Here is a 10,000-nt window from a genome sequence, read left to right as displayed (position 1 = left end):
CATGAAAAATATATATAATAATAATTATAAATCGTTTTCCGTCTTGATTTATTTGGCTGAAAAAAAAATAAACATTATCTTGAAAATTATGATTTCATATTTCATATGTTTTAGGCTTCTGTCTGTCTGTCTGTCCCTAATTAAAAAACTATTCACTGATATGAAAAAATAAAATTATAGATTTTATCTGATGAGAATGACTTTTACCTTATTCTAGAGAACATAAATGAGTTTGGCCAAGACGGAATAAAAAACTTTTTACGGCTTCATTTCGAAAATTCATCATAAAAGAATTTCTTCTGGGTTTGAAGTTTATGATGTTGACGTCTAAAATGAACCAATTTTATGAACGTTTCACAATAGAAATCGAACTGATACAAGGAAGTTATTTCCTCATTTCTGCTACTCAAGTTCTGTCGTAAAGTAAGAGCTAGCCGTTGGTTGTTTACGACCTATTCCGGTAACTTGGTCGATCTGGGTTGTCAATACTTCTCTTTGAATGACTGATTATAGTCGCCACAAATATTCCGGGTGAAATAAGCCCCTCCCTCTGATGACGTCATAGCCAATCCCGTTGTCTCCCCCGTTAGCAGCAGGCACAATATATCCCTTTACAAATTTCAAACCATACTAACTTATAATCACTTCAAGGGGATTTGTATTTTGTTGTGACCCCTGTTAACGCGGGAGACAACATTATTGGCTATGACGTCATCAAGGGGTGGGGCTTATCTTGCCCAGGACCTCTGAGGCAACTATAGTTGCCCATGGATGTTAATCTTTAATTATCCATAATATGGTTATTTCTTTGTATAACTTGAATTAATATTAGATAAAATTTAATTTCCCTTTTTACATTTCCCCCCCCCCCTTTTTAAAGGAAATGTATTGGAATGTAAAGAGGTGAATGAAATGTCCATTAATTCATCAGGTTTCTATCTTTCGTTTTATCTAGTTTGGTATCAAACTGAAATGCTTACAAAGTATATATCCGAATAATGATTCTTTTATTGTATTATTTTCAACTTCGCTGTCAGTTTAGGTTAAAAAACATCCTGATTGGTGCTTTTTAATTTCCATTTCGCAAATTGGCAGGTTTCACAATGTCTGCACCTTTTCAATTCTAACAATGATTACTGTAAAAATTCTTAAGCCCTTTTTTACCTGTGCTTTTGATAATAAACAGCATGCTTTCTTTTTTAGGAAAAGTTAAGTTGCTTACTTTCGGACATTTTATCTATATAATTCCAGCTATGATTATGGCTAATCTTTTACAATATTCAAAACTGCAGGTCTTTGAGAAGCAGTAAAACAGTTCTTGGTGGTTTTTCATTATTAGACAATAGCATGAACTCGTCATAGAATCTTTTCTAATCTTGTGATATAATCAATATAATTCAACCTATGAGTATAACAAATCTTTTATAATATTCATAACCGCAGGTCTTCAAGAATAAGTAAAACAGTGTTTGTTGAATCACATTGTTAGACAATAATAAAAAAAATAAGATGAATTCGTGGTAGAGTCTTGTCTAATCTTAGAAGCTAAGTGTGCTTTACTTCGTTATCTAATTCCGCAGAGATAATAAAATCAATGCTAACGATTTTATAGTCTCTGTCGTAGGACTTTAGTCATTATCAGACAAAGCGTAATTTTAATCATCTTAAAAATGTTTATTTCATTAACTATTATTTTGGGCATAACCTAAAGAATTATCTATTGGACGAAGCCTGGAGGAAATAACTTACACAAATATTTAGAGAGCATCTTCAAGAAAATTCACCTCTTAAAATTTGATCATGTCCATCGCAATAGATAATTTTCTTAAAGTTCCCGTTAAGTAAAAGATATTAATAGCAAAATAGCTTTCGTTGCTTATCATCGATTTCATGAGGACTTAAAAATATACATTAATGAACCTTTATCTTTTACGATTTCTCTTCAACACTGATAAATCCATTCTTTGAAAACCTCTTCATAGAGACGCAAAGAGAAGCAAAATATCATGAAGTGGAATATCCTTCGATGGCATGAAGCTTAGAGAGAGAGAGAGAGAGAGAGAGAGAGAGAGAGAGAGAGAGAGAGAGAGAGAGAGAGAGAATTGCTATTATTGTCGATGCTTGTGCATTAATGGCTGTCTAAATGCAACAGAAATTTAGTTTTATCCTGGTTTTGGATCAGTGGTTTCTGAATCCTTTAATAGAGATGTAACTAAATGTATATCAGAGCCTATTAAAGTTGATAAGTTTGATAATCTATTATTATTATTATTATTATTATTATTATTATTATTATTATTATTATTATTATTATTATTAATAGCCAAGCTATTGCCCTATATGGAGAAGCAGGATGCTATAAGTCCAAGGGCTCCAACGGGGAAAAATATCCCAGTGAGGAAAAGAAATAAGGAAATTAATAAAATATGTGAAAAGTATTGAATAAGAAGTATGAAATATCCTAAGACCATTACCAACGTTAAAGTCACTTTACTATATATAAACTAGGCTATGATGTTACTCTCATCACATCGATGCGGTAACATCCCTGACTGGTGAATGACACACTGGGGTTCGAGTCCCGCTTAAACTCGTTAGTTCCTTTGATCACTGCTACCTTACCATCCTTGTAAGCTAAGAATGGGGGGCTGTTTTCGGGGAGCCTATAGGTCTATCTGCTAAGTCATCAGCAGCCATTATCTGCCCCTCCTGGGTCCTAGCTTGGGTGGAGAGGGGTTTAGGTGCTGATCATATGTATATATGTATATGGTCAGTTTCTAGGGCATTGTTCTGCTTGAAATGCCAATGTCACTGTCCCTTGCCTCTGTCAATCATGGGTGACCTTTAAACCTTTAAACTGGATGTCTGTTCCATATATTTGGTAATTTGTATGTAAAGAAATTACCCCATTTACTGCTGTTGTATCTTTTCAATTCAAGTTTAGAGAGAGAGAGAGAGAGAGAGAGAGAGAGAGAGAGAGAGAGAGAGAGAGAGAGAGAGAGAGAGAGAGAGAGAGAGAAAGGGGGGGGGGGGCTATTTCAGAACTTAACAAATAAACTGATTCCAAAGAAAAGTTATCTATAAAATGGCAGTTTGAAAGTGGCTACTTCTCTTAAAAAGACACCAACTTATATCAAAAGTTCTTCTTTTACAACCTACTCCTCTGTGTCCTTCTTGCCCCGAACGATTCAGATGCCTTCCTTTACTGTAAAAGTGTTATTGATTCTTTCTTCCTTAATATATTTTTTTATTGATAATCATTTGACTTATGTGAGTTACCTAATAAAAAAACAATCAAGATAATCATGAATAATTCTAAGTTTAAATATTTCCCTCTATGGAAATTTTTTGTAACATAAAACAACAACAACAACAGCAACAACAACAACGATAATGATAATAATAATAATAATAATAATAATAATAATAATAATGATAATAATAATAATAATAATAATAATAATAATAATAATAATAATAATAATAATAATTTGATTAATTTTGATAATACATATGAAACAAATCAAGATTGTTAAGAAACAGGAAAAAACTCATATGAAATTCGAATTTATTTTTTCTTTCATCTATTTAACCCTGGATAGGTACGGTGGGTCGTTTGCGACCCCGAGCGTCAAAAAAAAACAGGTTTTTCTCACGTGACTCACCCCTGTGACTGAATTTGTGGGTGATCGACCTGCAGGAGGTGTCTCCCCTACACGCTCTAGTAGTGTCCAGATGTGCATTGCTGTAGCTGTACTCCTTCCCCGATTTCTGAGACGCGTCGGGGTCGTTCGCGTCCGAGTTTACCCTTCTGAGGTAGTTTGCATAATTATCAAAGTTATTACGTATTATGAAATTGTCGTAGAATGGTGCAACTTGTATAGGTTATCAGTTGTGGAAAGTCTTGGTGGATTGTTTGGCTACCATGTGCATGTTTTTTTTTTTTTTTAGTTAAAATGTCGTTCATCACCACGAGGACCATTTTACCGCGAGTGCCCCTTTTTCATTTTTTTTCATTTTTTTGCCAAGTCATTTTTCCGTAAGATATTGCCAAATAGTGTCGTAAAACTTTTGCTTGTTTAGTGTTGGAAAGTGTGTCTAGATGATCTGGCTACCCATGCATGACTTTGTTTTTGTCAGATACGACGTAGTTATTGGTATATTGGGTATTTAACTGCGGTTACCAATTTCTGTTTTTTTTTCAATATTTGTAAAAATTACTACGTAGTAAGGAATTGCCGTATATTATTCATTTTTTTTTTCATGTTTATGTGTTAGAAAGTGTGCCTTGATGGTTGGGCTAACACGCACACACACACACACATACACACACACACACACATATATATATATATATATATATATATATATATATATATATATATATATATATATATATATATATATATATATATATATATATATATATATATATATATATACATGAATGGTCAGTCTCTTGGGAATTTTCCTGTAAGGGCATTGTCATTAATCATCGCTATTCAAGAGAGACGTTTAAACGGTAAAATACGTAGTGTACTACACAGCTGACCCGGCCATGTTGTCAACATGTTCGCTTGGATATTAACAATGTTTTCATTTCATTATTACTTCTTTTTTATCCTTTTCATCAATTGTCTAGTACTTTATTGTATTCTAATCAGCTTTCAACAGATTATAGCTATTGAAAATTATAATTATATATATAAATAAATAAGAAATATTATGATATGTTTATGAATCGGGAAGGTTTTTAATAATTTATTGGAATTATTACTATTTTAATTCTTTCATGAAATTGTTAAAGTACTATTCAAACTATAAATAGTAAAAACAAATCTAAAAAAATACAATATTTATCCGTTGTCGGTGGTAGGACTGGGGAGTGGATGATATAGCAGGCTGTTGTCAGTGGTTCGCTGTAGTTTGGAAGTCAGACTTTCATGTCTTGCACCGTCTTTATTTAGTCTTCTGCCTTTAATTCGGCTGATATGGCGTCAATTAAGCATTCCAGTGAGTGTGTTGATACCCTTCTGATGGATCTGCAACGTTTAAGCTATATTTTGCCATGGTAAAAGTGCAGAGGTATCACGTTGGCAAAGAAATCCTGACGTTACAGGATACAGTGACACTGAGGATGATGATTGTTAAGAAGTTGGACTTAAATTGGATTTCTTTTATATCACCCAACGTTACAAATTGCGTGACTGAACGTAAGTACACTACAGTATTCTTATTTTGCATTGAATCAGTATTCTTTTTTTTTTCTTTTTTTTTAAGGTTATGCTATGAATGATGTTGCTTGGCAAGTTAATGTAATGGTATTTTCTTTTTCTAAACAATAATATGTACGTTCATATTTAAGGGTTATCATGCATCGCATATTTGTTAATAAAGGGTGTTCTGAAGACCATTATAATAACTATACGTCTCCATCAATAATATCAGTTTCAAGTTCATTTTGTTTAAGTTGCAATGCAATAAGAAGAAAATTCTCAACCGAGAGAATAAAGTTGATGAACAGAAAGAAATTGAACTTTGGTCGTAAAGTGAGAAATATGATGGATAGATTTTGTTGAGATTACATTTTGTCTATATTTGTTTCAAAGGAATATTATTGTAATAACAATATAGCAATAATTGCTGTAAAAAAAATTATCTTTATATCTCACTGTATTTGTAGTTTTTGTCACGTAAACAACGGCTTTAAAAGCATAATTTAATTCTGTATTTTGGAGATTTTAATCTGAAAGGAATTAAAGCATGATTAAGCTCAATACAAGAAAATAATTAAGAAAAAAGTTGTTGGAGACAAAGCCATACTTTTATTTCTCTCTTTCTCTATATTTATTACCCCTTTATTTATTTATTTTCTTTATTTTCTTCACCATAATACTTTTAGTGATAGGTTAGTGTGTCAGTTGTTATTTTAAGACAAAACGTTTTAGTTTTAATAACAGATTCTCCACTCATAGAAATCATACTGAATTAAAGTAGGTGCCTTGTTTTGAAGGATGGGTTGGAAAGGGGGTGTTGTTAAAAAGAAGAATTCGAGCCAGTAGGAACCCTGGGCCTCCTTTTACAGAACCCTAAAATGAGGGTTTCCTCTCTTTGGTGGGGGGGGGGGGGGGCATGGGTAGCTTACACTTTCTCAAGTAGGAACCCAATAATAATAATAATAATAATAATAATAATAATAATAATAATAATAATAATAATAATAATAATAATAATATTGTTGAGGTTTGGCTTTTCCTGATGGATGAGCAGGTCCTCCATGATCATTAGTCTTCTGCTGTCCTGGGCATTACCAGCGATCGTGTTATTGCCAGTGATGTCCTCTTTTGTTGTGCACCAGGTGTTGGTGCATCTTGATAGCCACCTGCTGAACCTGGCATGACAAATGTTCAGAAAATTTCATCGTTGTCACTTGAATATAACTCAGCAGGGTATCCACGGACTGGGCATTAGTAGGAATAAACGACAGTAGAGTTCTTCAGATGTCCTGCACGGAAGAAATTGTGCCGCATCACGAAAATTTATGTTAATTACTATAATTTTTTTTTTTAAATATGATTTTGGTTAAAAAAGTTGAGCCGTATCCTAAAATAGTTCTGTAAATTACTTTAATGCTTTCTTTAAAAAAAAAGGATTTTCGTTGAAAAAATTGAGCCGTATCCCAAAAGGTTATGTGAATTACTTTATTGTTATCCTAAAAATAGTATTTTAGGTAAAGAAATTGAGCCTTATCCCAAAAAAAGTTATGTAAATTACATTATTGCTTGCTTAAACATAGTATTTTAGCGAAAAAAAAATGTGCCGTATCCAGAAAATTTATTTCAATTACTATATTGGTTTTTGAAAATAGAATTTTGGTTACAGAAATTGAGACGTATCCTAAAATAGTTATGTAAATTACTGTATTACTTTGTTAAAAATAGGATTTTAGTTAAAGAAATTGAGCCGTATCCACAAAGTTTTATAAATAGCCCACTGGTGAAAGAAAATAAATAAACTGCAAGGGAAGTAATAAATAATTAGAATAAAATATTTTAAGAACAATAACAACATTTAAACATATCTTTCATATATAAACTATAAAAAGGGACTTGTCAGCTTGGTCAACATAAAAAAAAACCATAAATAATACTATTAATATTCGTATAAACATTCATTATGTAATATCATTTGGGTATATTGCTCCGTTCATAGAAATAAGCCAGTTGTTCATTAGAATAGCTATCAGTATTACATTATTGTTGTTCGCAAAAATAAATTACTTTAACGGAAAATTTTATTCCTTCTGAACAGTGGGTGTGTTCACGGAAATAATGAGGCCATTAAGATATTTCTTATGTCATGAGATCATCGAGCTATTTTCCCATATCATTATTTTTGTTGTTTTATTTCGGGGAAGTAAGCGTAGCTGATATAATGTGAAATAGTTAGTCAATGGGCGATAATTATCTTTATGTCTTTCATTTTATTATTCTCTTTTATATCCCTCTTTACTGTTCAAAGAGATTCGAGTGTCTATCTGGAATTATATTTTAATAAATATAATGGGAATTAGGAAATCAAAATAAGTGTCATGGGTTCGTTAGGTGGTAAAATAGAAGTTGCACCATTGTGATGAAAGCATGATTCGATTATGGCCAGGTGTGTAAGTTATGTCTTGGTGAGGTAGGAGAGAGGATTGACCCTAGGAATTTTAACGGCAAGTCTTGATCAAAGTAAGACTGATGAAGGATTATGAAACCCCGAGGTAGTATTGGTATATGATGAAGAGCATGGTTTTAAGATACAGATCACTAAAAATGGATAAGTAGCCAATGAAATTCTGAATGAAAGGACCATTTAAATGTATAAATAGATGCTAATCCAGATAGCAAATTGGTCGATAATTAAAATCAGGTTATATCGTGCAATAACCGTTAAACTTAGATATGAATCAGTATGAAAATATTAAAAAGAATTCGAAATGTCAGGAGAAAAATCAAATTGATATTTTCATTTTAATCATAACTGTTGATGCGTGAGAAATTACTTTTGCTCTTCCAAGGAAGAAATGGAAATAAGAACAAAGCTTTCAAGAGCGTTATTTTAATTGGATTCCTATAAAAAGTTTTTTCATTCGTGGGTCATTAGACCACACACCTGTTCTTCAATTTCAATAGGGAAAAAATAGCAATATACTAGATACTAGATTATAATCTCCTCTCTCTCTCTCTCTCTCTCTCTCTCTCTCCTCTCTCTCTCTCTCTCTCTCTCTCCTCTCTCTCTCTCTCTCTCTCAGTCTTAAGCTAGATCATTTTGACATGAATTATAAAAATATAAGGCGAGCATCGTTGTCCCGTTGTGAACGCGAGCTGATAAGAATATATAACTCCTATTCTGACTTTAATTAAGACCGAGGCTTATCCTTTGCTATTTTTATCTCCAAGGAGGATTAATGAATAACTTGCCCATTGGAATAGAAGACATTCATCCTCTTATTTTATCACTTTTGTTTATTATTATTATATTATTATTATTATTATTATTATTATTATTATTATTATTATTATTATTATTTACTTGAAGATTATAGCTACCTCTATAGCAATTATTTTGCAATTTAGCTTTCCAATTACTCTAATATTCCTTTTCTCAATAGTACTGCATGCTGACAGTGGCTGTACTATTTTTGGTCATTGGTAGGTAGGGGATCATAATACATAGATAGATTCTAAGATTTTACTCATAATTTAGTGAAAGTAAACTTATCAAATACTGAGTACATGAAAGTCAGCTGCAACAAGTTTTGAAAGGGTGCTGTGTAAGCGGGACTGGCTCTATTTATACGTGTCTGGGCAGTAGTTAATTCAGGCGCTGGTTGTTAAATGATTGCCGTGGGTGGAGATGATACCGACACTGGGACAGAGCAGCTCTCTCATTGGGTGAGGCTCTCTCTGCGAGGGGATCCGTCACCGCCATGCCCCTGCTACAATTATGGTTGTCGGGGTTAGGCAGGTCTGAGTAATGCTATGCTGAGCTCCCAGTATTGCACCCTGATTGGCCGAGTGCTCCCTGAGCTGGGTCTGTTCTGTTGCTCAGCTCTAGGTTCAGTGAGTCCTGAGCTGCTTTTTGATTGACTGAGGCTTTCGCCGGAGTTTCAGTCTCAGAAAGGCTGTTGATTTGCTGATCTTCTTATGCTCGTTGATGTTGACAAAGGGTTGCTTAGTGTTCCCACGGCGGGAGGGGAGGAGGAATATTTCTTGGGTACTTTTGAGGTTTGCGTTTCATGCTGAATAAGCAGGGGTTCCATGATCCATAGTCTTTTGCTGTCAGGGCGCTATCAATGATCGTGATATTGCCAGTGATGTCCTCTCGTTTGATGCTTTTGTTTTGTGCACCTGGTGTTGGGGTATCTAAATAGCACCCTACTGAACCTAGTAGGACAAACGTTTAGAAAATTTCATCGTTATCATTCCAATATAATGACTGGGCCATCCACGGACTGGCCATTGGAAGGATTATCCAACATTAGAGTTGTTCAGAAAGTCCTGCACGGAAGGGGCCGGTTGTTCTCATAACGAGGAGTCTGGACCTCGTTGATTGATAATAAATGATCATATTTATCATGATAATCTCCTTTTTAGCCTTTTTGGTACCGCATGTGCATAAAGCCTTTGTAGTACAGGTTGACTTTGGAATTGCTGCTCTCTCTCTCTCTCTCCTCTCTCTCTCTCTCTCTCTCTCTCTCTCCTCTCTCTCTCTCTCTCTGAGGACTCAATCTCGTACCAATTATCCATTGCTCGTTTGACCTCTCAGTTGACCTGCCTGTTGGAGTAGCTGTTGTACTGGCAGCATACAGCGCAGTTGAAGAAAGGAAAATTAGAGCAATTGAAAAGCTCAACTTCAAAATCAACACCACTGAGGCAGCATATACTCCGATGAAACCTGCATGAAAGAGGGTCCACTTACGAGACATTATTATTATTATTATTATTATTATTAT

The sequence above is a fragment of the Palaemon carinicauda genome, chromosome 32 (genome assembly GCF_036898095.1).
Source record: "Palaemon carinicauda isolate YSFRI2023 chromosome 32, ASM3689809v2, whole genome shotgun sequence".
Lineage (NCBI taxonomy): Eukaryota > Metazoa > Arthropoda > Malacostraca > Decapoda > Palaemonidae > Palaemon > Palaemon carinicauda.
The sequence above is the reverse complement of the archived record's forward strand: the minus strand, read 5'-3'. Positions refer to the sequence as shown.